The sequence below is a fragment of the Protopterus annectens genome, chromosome 3.part0, assembly GCF_019279795.1.
Source record: "Protopterus annectens isolate FY-2018-M chromosome 3.part0, PAN1.0, whole genome shotgun sequence".
Lineage (NCBI taxonomy): Eukaryota > Metazoa > Chordata > Ceratodontiformes > Protopteridae > Protopterus > Protopterus annectens.
Genome location: NC_056731.1, coordinates 267,285,020 through 267,303,032, shown reverse-complemented (window position 1 = coordinate 267,303,032; position 18,013 = coordinate 267,285,020).

Here is an 18,013-nt window from a genome sequence, read left to right as displayed (position 1 = left end):
AAACCACAAAGCATTATAGAAAACGATGAAGTTTATATCACATGGGATCACCCATTGCCAAACAGTTCAAAAATACATGAAAGAAAACCACATATAGTAGTCTATGAAAAAAGACAAAAGTAGCATTGATCATTGAAGTTGCTGCACTTAGCAATTTCAGTGCCTTATGTACAGAGTGAGAGAGAGAGAGAGTAATAAAATACCAGGATTTGGTAGCCGAAACAAGAGCAATGCGTAAGAACGTTAACCAGGCAGCTGCAATAGTAGTATGAGCAACAGGCTTAACAAAGTATATGTAATCATACTTAAGTATGCTACCAATGCATATAACCTTATATGAACTGCAGGAGGAGGCATTTTTGGCCTCTTTGTAGGTCCTGATAAAAGCACTCTTACATAACCTCAAAGACTGTAGCTATAGTAATTTCTTGAACTCTACTCATACTCTGAAATAGGAATGGGATCCATTCCCTTCATGGGGTTAGAAGTGCAAAGCACTTGGAGAAATTAAAAACTAGAAGAAAGAGAGATAGATACACACACACACACACACACACACACACACACACACACACACACACACACACACACATATCTCTCTCTCTCTCTCTCTCTCTATATATATATATATATATATATATATGCAACATAACAAAGCTATGGGTGAGAAGATAAATTTTGTTAACTGAAGATATCTACAAAATTATACATTATTGCCTTGAAGACGGTTTGTCATGTCATTACCCTCACTTGCTAAAACATTTTGCAGCACATTATTTCTTTAACATGCAGCCCTACTATTGCAGCAAATTGTAGCCAAAGATTAAGGGGATTGGGAAAATTGAAACATATTGACATAGGTTGACAGCAAGATAAAAAAAACATCTCTATACACAAGTTAAAACTGATCACATTTTTTCATTGTGAAATTTTAGAGTACAATTTAGCTAGACTAAGTAATTTTCAAAACTGTTGCTCTCAGGAATTTGTTATAAGTAGCATGGGCGAATTATGTATTATTGTACATTCAGCTGGTATAAACATGTTATTATAAGAGGAAGCTGCATGCCACTGAAAATGAGCAAAACCAAGAAATGTGTGTGGTTTGATCAAAAGGGCTCTTTTTTATGCCTTAGGTCTCTACTTACAATCAGAAGATGAAATCCCACAAAAAGAAGGGAAAACAAAACTTAATGTTTTTGGCTGTGGATTAATATTCTTACTCATTCAAGAAATATTAGCCTCTGCCGAAGAATTAGGAAGTTATTTTAGGTTCACAGATTAAGACCATACTTTGGCATATCAACAAAGGTGGAAAGTTATTTATGATTAATGTTGCAAGGATCTATGTACTGCATAAAGAGAAACATCCAATAATTGAAATTCTGAAATAATGAAAGTACTGCTGAAGAATTAAAAGTGGCTGATTGCCTCCTATACGCAGAAGGTCAAAACAACTCGGGTAATTTAATTTTACTAATCATATAGGATAATATTTACTGAAAAAAGTGTGCATAGAATATATTTATAACTGACAACTTTGCACTACATAAATCAGTAAGCAGTAACTTGTAATCCATGGGAAAGAAAAGAAAAAGAAAAACATAAATATGATAGCTTTAAACTTACATCTCTGTTTGAAAAAAAATGAGACTGCCATGCCTCTGTATCCCAAATCCACAAAGTGAAGATTTGTTTAAGTTTTCCATTATAAGATGAGGGGGCCAGATTTCAAAAGAAAGTCATGGACATTGGAGCACACAGAAGGAAGACATCAGTCCATTAGTGGCCGATGCAATTCCATAACAGACAGTAAAACAGGAGGAAGTAATTATTAATTCAATGTAGGATAATTGCAGATTCCACACCCATTCACTAGATCCTAAAACATAATGGGTGCCTCAACACAAATAAAATGCAACAGACAAGATCACCAACAATTTCATGAAAGCACTCAGTGGAGGCCATATGTGCTTACTTTTAATGATACTTTATTCTATGAATGCCTAAACAATCCTGTGGAATCTGCACATTAAAGCTAAAAAGTATGGAAGTAATAATTTATGACTAGAACATTCTAGGGTACTACAAACTGCAATAGAAGGTGATCTCCAAGTATGTCCTAGTAGGCAGTCAGGAAGGCACCAAGCCAGCTCTCTGAACAGGAAATACAGATAGATACAAATTAGACAGAGAACTGGTGAATGCAGAGTGCAGGATGGGTGCAACCCACATGTACACTCACAGTCTGTGGGGTAATCCAGTACCAGTAGAAACAAAAGTGTGTCTGAGTCTGGGTGTACTGACATCTGAGGCATTCCAGTGTTGTATGTGTGATGCAGTAGGACTGTTCTAGACAGCCACCAATTGCATTCTAGCATATTTAACTGCAGTAATGTGCACCAAAGTGGATAAATACATCCACTTCCCAACAACAGCCATTCAACAGTTCAATGCCCTTGCCAGTTTCCTCCATGTCCTTGGTACAACTGATGGCATCCACATCACAATTAAATCCCCAGTAGTACTAGATGCTGAATGGTGCATCAATAGAAAGGGGTGACCATTGCTAAGATGTCAGGTGATTTGCTCTGCAAATGACCTCATTACCAATATCATTGCCATACATCCTGGTAGTGTGCTAATACAGCAGTTTGGAGGGAAAGTGCTCTGAGGGCTGCTTTCCAACATGTTGAAATACCAAAGAGGCTCCCACTGATCACCACTACATTGTAAGTAGTAGCCAAACATTGCAACGGGAAGCATGATGAGCAAATATCCTTTCTCATTCCTTTAAAAACTGGTGGCTACAGTTGTCCACTGGAGACTTAGCTTATGGCACCATACAGAGCCCTATCAATGCCTGCTGAAGATGCATACAACAGAGCACACCATGACATGGAACACCATTAACATGTGTTCATCATGCTGTAAACAAGATTCAGACATCTGAACACATCTGGGGATGCACTCTGACACACACCAGAAAAGGCATCACAGATGGTCACTGCATATGCCATGCTGCACAAGATGATAATATCAGAATGTGGTGGTGATGTACCTGCTGCAGATGTGTGTAATCTACCACCAAAACCTCATAAGTCAGATATGGAGCTATAAGTGCTGTCACAGGATGACCAGTAGGATAAAGAGGGGAGAAGAAAAAACATGGGCAATGGAAGCTGTGGCATTATGTCCAAGCTTAGGCAACATGGCAGTGTCTGACTCACACCTTTGAGTCATGACAAGCCACACATACAGAAGTACACAGACTAAGCAGTGATGTTCACACAGTGCTGTCCATAACCGAAGCACATAGCATGACTAATGGAAATAGTTCATTAGTTGTTCACATTTAACCTCACACATAACATAAGCATCATGTGATTTACTTGTAATAACTTCTGCACATACACATAATATAGCAAGGAACAATCTGAATATCTACAGAGGAAATATCACCACAGGAATATTCTCTGCAATGTACAACACTAAACAGGACTACACAGGCACATGTGTGGCACACTTAAGGTGCATACATCAGAAAGCGTGGCTGTCCAGGATATCATCACACAGAAAAGTATCTGTACAACAGCCAGTACCATAACAAATCTAAGCCCATGCAGTAGAGGAATGAATCAGAACAAAAATAACCTAAGTGCATGGGTTATACTCTAATACCAAGGCATCGCACATAACATAGTGATGTGCAACAGTGTTGCAGAACACACTATGCAGCATACAGCAACATGAGTGATTGCCAAAATGAAACATCCCTATGTCAGAAACAAGTTTCACATTACATGCCTGACGTGGAATGTTACACATAAGGAAACACTACAATGCACAGGTATTGGTGCAACATGACTCATGTAGATGTAGGAATATGTTCAGTCATGCAGAGCATCAAAGACAGGCAGTACACATCAGCCAATGGAACGTGCATCATTGATTGCGGTACAACAACATAAGTACCTATGTCTGTGTGTGACCAGGTAGATATTCGAAAGCACACATGTCAGCAAGAGGATAAGAAATGGGAACAAGAGAACATAAGTGCATGTAGTGCTGATGAGAAGGCATGTGCAGTACCTCATCAAAATGCCATGTTTAACACAGGTATGTATACAGAGGCATACTTGTGTATGCAGGTATGGCAGACAAGAAAGAAATGTATAATGGAGCAAACAATGCTGAAATAGTAAGGTAACATCCTGATGATCATAACAAATGCTTTCAAACTTTTCAACTATTAATAAATACAACCATGAAAGTAGGGAGATTGTTACATACAGCACTGCAGTTGTTACTATCCAAACCAACATAAAATAATGAGAAATATGTACAATATAACAAAACTTCAAGCCAGTCATTTAAGGCAGATAAATGATCAGAAAAAGTTTGTGGCATCAGACATTTAAGAAACCATTTAGAGGTGGATAAGGCAGTGGTCAGAAAAGCAATTATCATTGCCAGAGGATCAGAATATCACAGCAGGACACACATTGGATCAACTGTCAGTTTTCTCTAACATATTCTAGAGTGGCCATGCTGATGGCTGGCACCTCAGTCTTGGCTGACCCTGCCATGCCAGGAAACACTTAGCCCATGGTGATATGCCAAGGATCTAGAAGTGGTGACAATAGCAGTGAGCGACACGGTGTGGGTAGGGGTAGTGATGCAATGTGTCTGCCTGGATGTGACTGCCGGGTTCAGAGTAAATTGCCCAACAGCAGATATGTGTGCTTCTCTCAACTGTAGATAATCTGCTCAGTACAGTCAGGGCATATAACCTCTGATTCTGGGACTGCTGTAACAAGGTTTTAACAGAGTGTGCAACAGATACCACACTAACATACTGTGCAGCCAGTACTGCCATAACCGCTCCATGTCTGCTTTCTTGACCTACATATAACACAAGTAGATGGTGTGCTACAAAATCAGTGGCATGTGCAAGGGAGCACAGGTCAGAGCCATGATGTGATTGTGAATGTTCATGCATCAGTAACAGCAATTAGAAAACCTCTAACATGCATCCATACATATCACCTACACCCTCATGTGTAGTCCAATGGACAATATCAGTATGTCATGTAGAATAGTCATCGTCAATAACATACTCAACAAAGGACAGGGGTCACAGTCCACCTGATGTTCCCCACATCATCAGAATGGTCAGCCACACTATTCTCCTGATTAGAGGCTACACCATCATACATATGGCTATCACCTTCCTGGCCAGACAATGAAACCATTGTAGTGGCCTGTGTGCTATTGGCCATGCTGTCATATCGAGGCACATCACATTCCACCACAGGATCACTGGATGGGCTACTAGACGATGGAGGCTGTGAACGTGCTGCAAATAGAGACAGATGGCACATATCATATACATTCTCAAAGATCACATAAGGCAAGAGATGACTGACACAACTGCAGAACTACTAGGCATTTGACATAATACCACACTCAGGCATTGTTGAAAAACTCAAGAGGTTAAGTACAAACCATTATGTCACCTGGTGGATAGCTAACTGGCTTACTGACAGGATCCAGGAAGTTAGAACTGGGGAGTCCACCTTTACAAAGAGGCCAGTCACAAGTAGAGTCCCTCAGGAAATTGTAGCATCCAGCATAAAGCAGTATCTTTATGTTAAATGGAACACCATCAACATTTGAGAATATATCTCTGGCATAACAAGAGGCACAGGCATACAAAAGCTACAGACTGCACTAACAGAATATGGAGACACTTGCATGACAAGCAGTTCTCTTGTCCTGATATTGGTAGATCTATTCAACTAAAACATACAGCAGTACCAGTGGTGCTGACAGTGTCATCTATGTACTGTTTAGATCCAAACAAAGGAATGAAAAGGTCACACAGACCAACCAGTTAGTAAAAACTACAAGGATAACCTAACCAAGCAAGAGTTTTTACTGTGTAATACCTTAAACCTCCTGTAATAAAAGCCCTCGGGATATATGCAAATAACCTCTCAAGGGCATCAAGTGTTTCAGCTTTATGACTTCTGAATGCCCATGACTTTTTACTTTTTCTAAGTCTTTCTGGATACATTCAGGCCAGAAAAGACAAACCCCACTTTGGCCTTGGCCTTTGGCTTTTTTTACCTGAACATATCCAGAAAGACTTAGAAAAAGTAAAAAGTAGATCTGATGCTTGTCTGAATATCCCCTATCAGTTAATATCAAGGGAGCGGCATTAAAAAAGTGCAGTCACAGGCCCTGATAGTTTAAATGCATATTTTCTTTCTAGAATAGCAAGTGGCTTGGTATCATGTCTTCAAGCACTCTTTCAACAAACACTGGAAGGATATGTTCCCAAGATATGGATGGAAACATTTGTTGTCCCAATATCCTAAGGATACGTACAACAATATTCGGTCAACTACAGATCTATCAGTTTGACCTCAATACTGAGTAAATGTTTTGAGTGAGCAATCTACAGTCCAGTCCAGGGAAATATTGGACTCAGGACTGACCTATATCAACATGGTTTCCTTATTGGGAGATTATGTTTGACTAATCTTATCCAGTTTTATGATAGCAAATGTTGCTCATTTGATTTAGGCCTTGCTAATGATGTTATTTACCTAGATAGGATGAAGTCCTTGGATTCGGTCTCCATGACAGAAAAAAATTATAAAAATGTGCATACACAAGGAGAAGTACAGAACTCCACTTTTCACCGCAATCAATATTTATTGAAGACAAACAAAACAATAGTTACAAAAAGATGATTTATAGCTTTCGTCCCTGCCATATTCAGAGGACTTCATCAAAACAATAAGGTCTTACATCACTTTCCTTGTATAACAGCATGATAAAAATGGTCATTTCTACAGATAACTGGTTTTCAGAAAATATCTCACATAAATGCAAAACATAGTAATAAATACATTTTTTAACCCTACATTACAAAATTAATACATATATATTAATAATCACATTCACAAGTTTGATGTTTGAATATGACAAAATTGTTTAAAAATGTATTTTCATAAAAATACCTATTGTGGACCATTTGTTATTCTAAAGATTAGAAATGTAATATTTAATCATTTATTATCATTCAATCACTTTTAGCGACTCCTCAAAAAATATTATTAATTATTTCCTATTCAGATCATAAATATTATTATAAATACATTTTCTCAGTGGCTGCTCTGTCTCAGCTATTTAAAATCTTCAGCACCTGATGTTGAACAAATATTATTTTCCAATTTATTAAAGTTATCTTTTAAAATTAAAAGCAAAAAAAGCGGAAAGCTCTCCAAAAGTACAAAAACAAAAAACAGGAGTGCAATAGCACAGAGAGTGAAACCACCGATACTGGCCAACACAGCTTTAATAATCCACCGTTTAACACTGTCAGTGTGTTTATGGTGTGTTAAACGGTGGATTATTAAACCTGTGTTGGCCAGTATCAGTGGTTTCACTCTCTGTGCTATTGCACTCCTATCTTTTAAAATTAAACTATCACCCTCAAATATACAAGAATATTGCTTATAATGCCAACATCTGGAAGGCCCTTTTGGAACTTTCCTAACCTGTACATTTCTCTTGCTTTTTTGATTTCTCCACCAACCCTTTAATATTTTGCGCTGTTTTGCACAAAAACTGGGTCTTTTCCCTACAGAATTGAATACTGTGTTGGTGGCTCTCACTATAACCCCCATAGACCTTTATTTTTTGCTTGTACTTTGGGTATATCTCTCAACTGTCTGGATTTTCACAGAATGTCCAGATATTTGCCTCATATTTTTGGTCTCTTCCTCTTAAAAATTGTGATTTTCTGGCAACTCACTAGGACAATCTGAGGACTGAAGTTACTAAATCATTTTATTTATTTATTGTCATTTGTTAACTGGGATGGTCCAACTGAGCCAAAGGCCCATTTTCAGTGGGGACCCAAGGAGAAAAGCTCCAGTTACAAATTATAGTCATACACAAAGTAATTCAGTCATAGAAAAAAGAAATTACATTTCAAAGCAAGTTAATACAACAAAGATAATAACACAATTAAAGTTTTTTTGTAAAAAAAAAAAAAATTATGTACATTTGTTTTTCAGATATCATATCTTTCAGAAAAATACATGCTAAGAGAAATCCTGTTGTTCTAGCAACTTTCTAAGTTTATAAGAGCAATATTTAAAATCTGTCCCTATTTTTGGGCATTTGTCCCCCCCATTCTGCCAGGCTTTGTCCATATTTTATTGCACTGAGTTTGAGAGATATGACTTTGGATTAATAGATTCTGAACAGTAGAGGTCCCAGGACTGATCCCTGTGGAACACCATTGGTTATGGGTCTGCTGTTGGAGGTAAATTTCCCTATTTTGACTGTATGGTTTCTATCAGTGAGCCAGTTAGCGACCATCCTAATCATATAATGGTTGATACCTAGCTGGGTGAGTTTGCCAATAATGTCTGAGTGGGGAATAGAGTCAAAAGCCTTAACCAAGTCCAGGTAGGCTGTATGCCCAGTTTTCCCCTCATCCAGGGCTCTGGTGACTGTCTTGAAGAAGTCCATCTGGTTTAACAGGCATGATCTTCCTTTGACAAATCCAGTAGGGTCAAGTGTTTGGAGGTTACCTATATTTCTATTGATAAGGTCCATAATTATTCGCTCCATGGTCTTGCAGATAAGGCTAGTCAGGTTAATAAGTCTATAGTTGCCAGGGTCAGTAGAAGCATCACCTTTGTGCAAGGGGATAACAGCAGCCATTTTCAATTCAGCTGGGATGAAGCTGGTGCTTAGACTATAACTAAAAAGAGTACCCAATGGTGTTGCTAATTCTTGTTTGAGCCCATGTATGATGCAGCCTGGGATGTTATCGCATCCCATAGATGCTGTGTTTTTGGCCTTAGAGAGGGCATTTGCAACTTGCTCTCTAGAGATACAAGGTAGGGGACAAGTGGATGGGATGTCATGGGGACAAGGAATTAAGTTTTCACAGAACCTGTTGGCTAACAGGGTTGCTATGTTCACAGGCTCAGTGTATGTGGTATCATTAACTAACAGTTTGGCGCAAATCTGGGTCTTACCTTTTAGGCTACAGATGTGACTAAAACTAAATGCCAAAAAATACATAGTAGTATCTATCATGAAGTAATCCATCCCTAGTAACTATCATATTGACAACACACCCCTTAGATTTGACCCATTAGTCAGAGACTTAGGGACACACATAGATAGTAATCTAGCCTTTGATCATCATGTGTCTACAATTGTGAGGAACGCATTCTATGTTGTGCAACTTATAAACAAAGGTATGGCATCTAAGTCCAAGGAAGTCATTGTTCCACTGTATTCAGCATTCATCAGACCTATCATTGAGTACAATGTCCCCTTTGGTATGTACCTAACCAGGCATATCTAACAACTGGAACGTCCACAGAGGTTTCTCACTAAAAGAATACAGGTCATAAGTAATATTTCCTGTGCAGACCACCTCAAGACCCTATCCCTGTATTCTAGCTCTTACAGGCTTTTGAGGGGAGATCTATGCCTGGCATACAGGGCATTGTCAGACCCCACTCTGGTGGACCTCCTGCATATCCACAAAACAAACAGTACCAGAATTACCCATTCTAAAGACTTAAACCTTGCCTGTGATATAAATAGGACCCGCTGGAGAGATAGGTATGTATCCCAGAGACTACGCCATCTATGGAACAGGCTCTCTGTCCATGTGAAGCTGTGTTCCTTCCTAATCCAATTCAAGTGTAACTTGGACAATTGGATGGGAAACCAGAAATTCATCCCTGGTTTGGCACCTATCTCTCTGATGCAAACAGGTAACTTGTAAATTGTTCATCTCCTAAGACCATGCTTACACTTATCAAAGGTATCAGAACTTGTCAAAGATTTGGGATGCATGGCTAGGCTTAAAAAAGCCCTTGTGGCCATTATCCTAGTAAACACCTATGAACCTATGAATAAAGAACACTTATGGTTTTCCTTAGCTGAGGGCACTAATCTGGATTTGTAGTTTGCTTTGGAGGACTTCACAAGAAGTCTTATTTGCTTGTTTAAGCTGAGGAGGGAATGTTTCCAGTTTAGGGACACTCCCTCGTACTTTTCAACAACAATTTCTTCCTCTTATTGTAAAGCCTGTTAATGGCAGTTGTCCACCAGGCAGGTTTGCTCTTCCTTAAAGAGCTTGTTTTGGCTCTATCAGGTATGGTCGCATCAATGCAGTTATACAGGTGCTTGTAAAAAGCATTGTTGTAGGACTCAGCATAGTTGCTAGTTCATTCTGAGGGGGGAGGTGCAATGAAGCTATTTATACCATCCCTTAGATGGATACAATCTGCTTTGGAGAAGTTTTTTAATTTAGTTGCTGATGGAGGGGAGTCCGGTGTGATAGTTACTTCAAATGAGACTGATTTGTGGTCAGATCTGACAAGGGAAGACCACACAGTGGGAGTGCTACAGCAGTCCCCCATATTGGTAAGCACCAGATCCAAGATGTTGGCACGCATAGTTGGGGTGTCCCCCAGCTGGTCTAGGGTGTTAGAGTTATTGATCTCTAGGAACCTTTGAGCAAGTGAGTTTTAGCACAAGTAATTTACCCATTCAAAGGATGGGTAATTATAATCACCCAGAACCATGGTGTTCAGATCTATTTTGATAGATTCCAGTAGATCCAAATAGGCAGCATGGGCATCTTGATTCATGGAGGGGGTCCTATAGCTGGCAATGACTTCAATAGGTCTCCTACTAACAGTTAGTTGCACCTGAAGCGTTTTCAGGGAATCATACTGTTTAACCAATCTGGAGGTGTATTTATCTTTAATGAAAATTGATACACTGCCTCCTTTAATTTTCAAGCCTTCCATTTGTGGACTGAACATGTAGTAGGAGGTGTAACCAGGTATGGCTGACATGCTCTCCTCAGCCTTGAATCAGGTCTCCATGACTGCACAGATGTCAGTGTCTTCCAAGCTGAGGACTGCTTCCAGTGAGTGCAGTTTCATGCTAAGACTCCTAGCATTTAGCAGCATAACCTTGACATTGTTTTTGATGAAATTTTTACATTGGAAATTTTGTCCTTGTGACATTGCCTAAAAAAGCCACTATGAGAGTAGCAAGAGCCTTTGACAGTAGCCAAAATTTCAGGTGTGACAGATGAAGACCATCTCTGGCAAAGCATCGAGGACTATCAATTATGTCATCCCAGGCTGACAGAAATTGGATCCCCTTAGAGTGACACCAGAAACTAAGCCAATTATTGAAGTCAATGATTTTCTGTTTATATTGTGGTATCATCCTAGGTGGGGGTAATATGCTCTTTAAGACTGGGAACATACCTGCCTGTGACACATAATCAGACAGCTCAATCATGTCTCTCTTCATGTAGTCCAGGGAGGTACGTCTCAAATCATTCACACCAACATGTTGTTGTTGATGTTGTGTCTTTCAGCTTATCCTGGTTAGGGGTCTCCACAGCAGAACTCCAGTCCACTAATGTTTGGTAGTGGATTTTTACATGCTGAGTTACCAGCCCTGATGCACAACCTTCAACGAAGGCATGCCCATTCATGCATGCATCCACACAGAAGACGATCTAGCTGAGAATCGAACGGGACAATGTCTTGCTGTGAGGCGACAATGTGACCAAATCATAATGGTACTTGTTGTTGAGACACTTGATTGTCTGTGTGATCTGATGAATCCTGGCACCAGAAAGACAGCTGACCATGATTTTCTCCTTGTTAAGCCTGGTGAGGGGGACATTTGTGTGTCTCACTAGAGAGTCTCCTATGACTAAGATGGTTGGAGTGGATGTGCATTGCCTTATGGGCTTTGATGGTGAGACATTTGTGCTTGTGTCATTATGTGTATTATGTGTTTTGGGTGTTATGGTTGGTTTAGTATGTATGTGTTTTGGAGGTCTGATGTAGATTTTTGTGAGTACCTCTGCATATGTTGATCTGTGTGTATGCTGTGTGTTATATGAGTAGGAGTTTGTGGTAGGTGGGCTGCCAACCCACTCTGTTTTGCTATCTATGTGAGAGAGCTGTGATTCCAGTTTCATAATGTAGGTGCATCTCTCACAAATGGTGCAGGAATGATTTAGAAGTAGGGGGTTGTCAGTGTACATGAGGCAGATGCTACACTGCCTCAGTAGCCCCATGTCAACCAGGCTGGTAGGAGAAAAGGAGGGAAACTGACAGTTCATGGTCCTAGGAATAATCATGGTCTGGTTATAACAGTTGAAGAGAGAATACAGCAGGGGCAGGTATTAGTAGGTTTAGGTGCAAAGAGCTTTGGTTTAGGTAATATTTGCAAGGATAGAGAACATGTGTCTGTAACCAGCAATCCCTCTGCTCAGTAGTGTGTGATGCTGTGTGATGTGCAAACAGGTGCAAATAAGCACAAGCTGGTTCAAACACAAGCAGAAAAACAGGAAACAGACAAAGTTCACATTATCCAATTAAAGCGCCCTAAAAAAAGCCCTGTAACAGTAGCTATGGATAGATCAGTCCAAACTGTACCATCCTGCCACAAGGGTACAGGAGGGCCTCTCCAGACAAAAGATTAACTGTTTTACAAACTCCAGAGGTCACAAACAGTACTAGATTCAGCAAAAACCTGAACCTAGTCTATGCTAATGTTTTTCAAGTGCTGCAAACAACTAAACTGAACAAAACAAGCAGATGAACAGTAATCACAATTGTAAGAGGAATTCAATTAGAAGACAATATAAAAAATGCAGCAATATACAGTTGCACATTTTAAGTAAACAGATATGCAGCAAATATTGTTTTAGTTAATCAGAAAGTGCAGACAGCAGTTGAAAATAAGCACTTATCATTTGTAGTCTCACAGCAGGTATTTGAAAAACAGTAGAGCAAGGGCAGAAGTCCTAACACACTGCAGCTTTGAACAAACAAACCATTAAAAATGGGGTCAAGCATAGTTAACAGGTAGCCTCCCTTGGTGAACATATCTCATAAGTAGTTCATTTCAGTTATAAACTTATCCTTAGTAGATATCATACCCTTGTACAGTGCCCTTTTACCAAACTTCTCTTATGACTAAATGGATGGTGACTTGAAAAATGTAAGTGTGCATTACTAAAATTAGGTTTCCTATATATATATATATATATTTATATATACAGAAAGTGAAACCATGTCCCATGTGTTGAATAAAAAAAAAACTCTGTGGTACCATGTAAATAGTGAATAAGTGGTTGTATTTGATTAATGGGACCACACTATAAAATGAAGATTTCATCCGAGACACTATAAATACCATGTACAATATTTATAACACAGTAAAAACTATTTTCTGTGTCCCAAGCAAGTAGTACTAGATTTGCACATATGGGGGCACATGCTGCCCCCATTGTTACCCATTTAGTTTGTTTGACGATTTTTCCCACAATATATACATACCATTGTTACTTAATACTGATGACATACAGTCCATTACTAAATCAATTTCATCTGACTTTAAAGAGTCACAAACAATCCAACTTTCATAAAAAATGACAATCCTTCCTCCCTGGGTAAACAGATAAAAAAACTATCACATTGATCATTAAAACACATAGCTTTCTACCCCATAGATAATTTTAAGCATACATAGAAAGTCCCAGGAATCCTTGACAGAATACTTAATGTTATGTTAAAACATAAAATGAATATCTATGGACTATCAGAAAGGAAATTTGGATGAGAATAGGGCATTCTTTTCCAAAAATAAGAAATGCGATCCCCCAGAGATCTTTTCTTGGTAGCATATTGGGCTATTGATGTCTGATTTCCCAGTATGTGATAACACCTGGCTAAATAAATGAATTGATGACACTATTGGGAAAGGTATAGTTACAAATATGTATGATCATAATAAATTGCAAAATTAACTAGACATTTTATTCATGTGGGTCACCAAAAATGAGATGCAATTTAATGCCAAGAAATGCAATGTGATATATTTTGGTTCTAGAAATAACCATTATCCTTAGATTCTGAATAATGAAATTTTGACCTCCATAAGTTATGTGAGATATTTAGGATACATGGTGAATGGTTTGGATGTTGATGATCATATCAAGAAAGTGGGGAAAAGTGTTATGGTCTTTTAAAAGACAGCTTGAGAAGTGTCAGTAGTAAAGAGATGAAAGTCCTGATTCCACTTTTTACTGCCACCATACAACCTATTGTGAAATACAGTGGACCTTTTGGTTGTTACATCACTTGTCAAATGAACAGACTTAAGAGAATCCACAAGATTGTTACTAGTTAAGTGAGAGGACTGAAAAATCTCAGTTATAAAGAGAGACTGGAGGCTCTTTCCCTGTACACAGTTGGTTATAGGCTTTTAAGAGGTCACTAAGAAATGAGACATTATTAGCTTCTCTTGGTATTACATTTTTGGGGCATTGTATCAATACTAGGAACAGCAATCTACATGTGAGAGTGCCAGATGTTAAAACATCAGTTAAGAGCAGGTATTTCCATCATACAACAGGAACATTATGGAACGCTTTCCCTAAATATATAAGAGGAAAATGGTAGTGATATACATTTCAAGTCCCTGATAGATAAATGGTATAGAAATGTTGTTTATATTCCTAGTGCTGGCAAACTCTTAAATCTTCTAGAAGCCCAGAGTATGAATTTCATTTACACTGAATACTGAACATGATTCTGTGACTATTATAATATTGAGGAGATACCCAGTTTTCCAGGAGATGAACGGAATTAGTTTCCTGCAAAGTTTATGAATTGTTTATGTTTTAGTTCTGGGACGGATTTATAGTGACTTGGTTGTTGCTTGATGGTAGTATATGGTGTATTGGTGGTGAATGTCTTCACTGAGTACAAGTGCTGTGGATTGCTGTGGAGATGAAGTTAGGAAGGGATTTTATAGACTGGAGTTGTGTTTGGGGAGTGCTTAATGATATGGAGCTATGCTTAAGGAGCTTGTATTTTAGACAGTGTACTTGACTAAAGGTTATTAGACTTGAGAGATTTTGGAAAAGTGAAGAGATGGCTGTTGCGATTGTTTTCCAATACTGAATTTGAGTTTACGGGGATGTTATAGGTCATGAGAATAGTGAGGAAGTAAAGAGAATAATCAGAGTGATTAGAAAAATTATGGCAGGGTAGTACATTGGGAGTGGTGAGGAGGTGGAAAGGGTGATCGGCAATATCTTTTGTTTTGAAATAATAGCAAGGGAAAGGGAAGATAGAATGAAGGGGCAGAGAGTTGAGGTAACTCTAGGAGTGCTTTGATTACGACTTGGTTAGTGGGAGAAAAAATAAAATATGGCTGCTGATGAGGTGTGTTTAGGTTTATCTTTTGCAATCTGAGAGTAGGAGGGTGTCCTATGGTACTAGCTGTGAGTTCATAGAAAGAAAATTAATTTTTATGAAGATGTTGGGTGAAAGAGTAAGGGGGAGATGGAAAGTGCTTTTGGTGGGTAGAAATAAATCTGGATAGTTAGAAGTGGTTAGTGATGTAATGAAATTAGGAGACTAGGGAAGTTTGTGAGCTGTAGGTGATTTGCAATTGATTGCAATGAGTAGTGTGCAGTTTGAAAGATCAATGATTGATGGATGAAGTAAGGGACAGGGCTGTAAACTTACATATTTAGTGGGGGAGAGTATTTTAGTAGAATAGGGGAACAGAGCAGAACAGGCCTCAACAGCAGACCTGGCTTCTCAATATCCAATCTATTTAACTGCAGAAGTGACTTATTATCCTTATGTACCATTATCATCTGAGAAGAGAGTAATTGCAATTTACACTGTTGATTAACAAGCTGTATCTCACATATCTACCATTAGACAACTCAGGCCTACAGTCAGCGAAAAAAATTCATAGGCATGTTTCATATCTGGCTTAATTTAAAAGCAATAGGTAACTTGGGTGTCTCAGGTCATAATCTATTGTGATGGCAATACTAGTATTCCAGGAAGAAGGATGTGGGTAATTTGAAAATTCTATGCCTGGGAACTGTGTGTGTGTGTATGTTTGGGGGGCTGTAAATAATAGTGTGTACGAGAGGCAGCTGCCATGGATGAAGAAGCACTCAAAGACATTGCTTTACAGAGAGAGAGCAGTAAGACAGGCCCTTGTGCTGCTTGACCAAAGAATCAGCTCAGTAAGTGGCTCCAATGAACTCCAGTCCTGGTGCAGTTGTTGGATGCCCATTCCCAAAACAGGAGCATATATTCCATTTGTACTATAAGGGCTGTTATGTATTTTGTGAACTAATTATTAAAACAGACTTGCATGTACTTTCTTGCTATTATTTCACCACTGGATTGCAGTGGTAGAACTCAAACTTCATCAATAACCATACTAATGTCAATAGTGGCTGACACCCCGTCATCTGGGTGTCACATTGGTGGTAACAGTGCATTCCTCAGTCATAGCTAAATCCAATGCTGAGTACTTTAGGTCAGGATTTAGCTGGGAAGATTTTCTCAGATGAAGCAAGTTTTTAATAATACAAGTACCCAGTGACACAAGTACGAACAGTGATCAGTCTCATAGAGAGGTTTCCAGAGAGAGTGGATGTGCAGCAAGGTTCAGCTCTGAGCCCACTGTTCTTCATACTGGTGATGGACTGTATTTGCAAATAGGTCAGATAGTGTGCCATTACAACAAAAGAAAGGAAAATGGAATGTAAAACTTAAGGTTCACAGGATGAAACTAAATGCAGATCTTCTTCTTCTTTCGACTGCTCCTGTTAGGGGTCGCCATAGCAGATTATCTATTTCCATTTCTTCCTGTCCTCTGCATCTTGCTCTGTCACACCAACCACCTGCATGTCCTCTCTCACTACATCCATAAACCTTATCTTTGGCCTTCCTTTTATCCTGTTACCTAGCAGCTTCATCCTTAACATCTTTTTCCCAATATACTCTGCATCCCTCCTCAGCACATGTCCAAGCCAGCTTAATTTTGCCTCTCTGGCTTTGTCTCCTAAACCTTCCAACCTGGGCTGACCCTCTAATATACTTATTCCTAATCCTGTAAACCCTCATTAATCCCATTGCAAATCTTAACATCTTTAACTCTGCCACATCCAGCTCTGACTCCTGCCTTTTTGTCAATGCCACTGTCTCCAACCCATATAACATAGCTGGTCTCATTACCCTCTTGTAGACCTTCCCTTTCACTCTTACTGGTACTCGTCTGTCACAAATCACTCCAGACACTCTTCACCCACTCCATCCTGCCTGTACTCTCTTCTTCACCTCTCTTCCACACTCACCATTACTCTGAACTGTTGATCCCAAGTATTTAAACTCATCCACCTTTGTCACCTCTACTCCCTGCATCCTTACCCTGAAATTGAATGCAGATAACACAGTTTTAATGGCAGCAAATGGGAGACGTCAGAAGAAGTTGAGAAAAGAGACTGAAATGAAAATTTTGCAAAGGGTTAACAACTTCAGATATCTAAAACAAACTGCTAACTCAGAAGCCATGACCTACAAAACTGTTTAATACAAATAACTTAAGTGATTTTGTTCCCAAATAAAAATGGAACTTCTTCAGAAAAGTCAGTTATACATTGTGTCCTTTAAATAGCTCAGTTGAATAAATATCAACAAATAAAAAGTTTTGTCCCAAAAACTGAAAAACTTCAATTAATTTTGTCACACGGTATCTGCAAGATTTGTTCAAGTAATCAAAACACATTAAAAAACTTTGTGTAAAAAATAATAAATAAAAAATACAGTGTAAAATATTTATGTTACACTCTGTCAGTTCTAAAAGTTAATACAATGTTCAATGATAACTTATCATTAATACCAGGAGCTTGCAAAGCATTCAGTGAAATATGCCACCAAACTTCCCTGTATTCAGGATAACGTTCCCTATTCCCACCTTTGTTATTTCAATGCACTTGTTCTATAATTGTTGACTTAGTTCCTCTTAATACCTTGATAATCTTGGGAACAGAGTTGTACTTAGTTAGGCTTGTAAGGGCCCTAGGGCCATTAGCCTAGTAACC